The sequence below is a fragment of the Paramisgurnus dabryanus genome, chromosome 11 (assembly GCF_030506205.2).
Source record: "Paramisgurnus dabryanus chromosome 11, PD_genome_1.1, whole genome shotgun sequence".
NCBI lineage: Eukaryota > Metazoa > Chordata > Actinopteri > Cypriniformes > Cobitidae > Paramisgurnus > Paramisgurnus dabryanus.
Window position 1 is genome coordinate 19,618,345 of NC_133347.1, and position 2,418 is coordinate 19,620,762.

Below are 2,418 nucleotides of genomic sequence, written 5' to 3' on the forward strand. Positions count from 1 at the left end.
CGCTGATCTCTATGTTGCCATGGATACATCATGCTAAATAATGTATGCCATGGATACAACTGCTAAATAAGCTAAACATATTACATATACATACAGTATAAAATGATTATAGCACTTCTTTGTACTATTGCTTCCGTAAGACAAATCAATTAATTGTTTTTTCCTCACTATTGTTAGTCACGTTGGATAAAAGTGCCTGCTAAATGCGTAAATGCAAATGTAAATATAAATGTATGTAGGGAAATTTGATACAGTGTAACATAATATAAGAGTGATAATTGTAATTTTATTATGTATTAATTGGACCAAATCAACAAGTTAAAGGACAAGTTCGGTATTTTACACTTTAAGCCCTGTTTTCAGATCGCTGCAAAAGATTTTCAACAGGTGTTTTAGCATTCGTTGTAAACTAGTGATGGGATTTATGGCTCTTTGAGGGGATCCGGATCTTGGCGATCCGTTCCTTTCAAAGAGCCGTTCAAAAGAACGGCTCTTTTGGCTCTTTAAAATATTTAGTCAGTTTTAAGAAGCCAGCTTAGGGGCATCTCAGTTTATCCTGGAAATAATCACTAGGAGGAATGATGAGGTGAGATTTGTAGTCTAATAATTAAGTTCAGATATCACACACCAATATCTGAGTTTAAATTATTCTGAAATATTGATTTTAACCTCATTTGTCATGTGTGGACTATTCACCTTATTTTTCACGACAACAAGGGCGGCGCCATTTCGCTCATTTTGTCAACGTTCTTCCGGCCGCATAGACGATGAGCAGCTGAGGCAGTGACTGAAGGCGACGTGTTAAGCTTAAAAAGCTCACTCGAGCGCCTTTATGTTTCTTTCTTACCAATTTTAAGCCAACTGAGGAACACCCTTATCCCAAGTAATGGTTCGACTACGATGTTCTGGTAACTTTAAACCACGCCTGGTGTTGAAAAGGTGGCCAGTTTCAGGTAAGCTATCTTAGCTAACTTTGTGCTCGTTCGCCTAAAGTTAGATTTGTGATGTCCGTTCTACAAATACACTTAAGATCAGTAATGTTAGTTTATAAAATGCAACTATTTGAATGGTTTTAATTGTCCACCTATATTTTTATATTTACGATAGTACAACGATATATTATAGTACATTGCATTCTTACAGTAGCCCACGTGATTCCTACAAGTTACTGAGATTTCAGATGCTAGAATGTCAGTTCATTTCTCATTCAGATATGGATAATGACATATTAAACAACGTATTATTTAACACTGAAGTTAAAGGTTGTGTGTATAATGTTTCTGTCTCTTTTTAATGCATCTCTCTCTTACACACTGTTCTGTTTAAGTATGGATGTCATTTATATATTAAGTCTCATGATGCAAGTTTATTTTAAATACTAACATAAAAATGTTTATGGTTATATATTATTTTCACAGATGCATTGATGTTTAGTGATGCAGTGGACAACTGTGAGGATGATACAATCAACATGTTCCTAAACTGTAATGCAGAAACACAATGGGAGCATCTATCCATCTCTGACCACAACTACACTTTAAAATCACAACTCAACCTGAAGCAACCTACATCTGATATGGGAAAACAATGGTGCGGTTTCCCGGACAGGGCTTATCCTGGTCCCAGGCTAAAATGCTTATTTGAGCTACAATAATTTAAAAACACCTTTTACTGACATACCTCAACATATATTAGTGCCATTGTTTTGTCACAAGATGCACACCAGTCTTGTTTTTTTGTAGGATTTGTTTGTAAAAACTAAAATGTCCTAATATAATTAAGGCCTAGTCCTGTAAACCCTGTCCGAGAAACTGCTTCAATGCTTCTGCTTCATGTGTTGAGCTGGCACAAATGTACATATCTCTGCTGAGAAACAACCATCTTTGGTTCAGCTTTACACAGGGTTGATATTGCATCCATTACACAGTCGCCAAGCACTTTACCAGTACATACACCAACAGCTTCCAGATATACACTTGGGATCAGCTCCTGATGACTCCGATAAAGCTGTGTCTTAATTTATTGCAGGGTGGTCTTGCTTTACCGGTTGTAAAGTTACATTAAACCTTCATATGTGATCAGATGTCATGCAGTGATATTAAACATTTACAGTGTGATCAGATGTTGTGCATTTATATTAAACATTTACAATGTGATCAGATGTTGTGCATTTATATAAAATCTTTACAATGTGATCTGTTGTGCATTTATATTAAATCTTTACAATGTGATCAGCTGTTACCTGTCATGCAGTTATATTAAACATTTACAATGTGATCAGATGTTGTGCATTTATATAAAATCTTTACAATGTGATCTGTTGTGCATTTATATTAAATCTTTACAATGTGATCAGCTGTTACCTGTCATGCAGTTATATTAAACATTTACAATGTGATCAGATGTTGTGCATTTATA

The 2,418-nt window shown here is 35.2% G+C and overlaps 1 long non-coding RNA gene across 1 annotated transcript; it reads left to right on the plus strand.

The window, feature by feature from the left end:
• The first annotated feature begins 692 nt into the window (after positions 1-692).
• LOC135729564 (uncharacterized) lies at positions 693-2,195 on the plus strand. Its single transcript, XR_010525706.2, has 2 exons — positions 693-953; positions 1,419-2,195. It is a non-coding gene; the product is annotated as an uncharacterized lncRNA (long non-coding RNA).
• Positions 2,196-2,418: the final 223 nt, after the last annotated feature.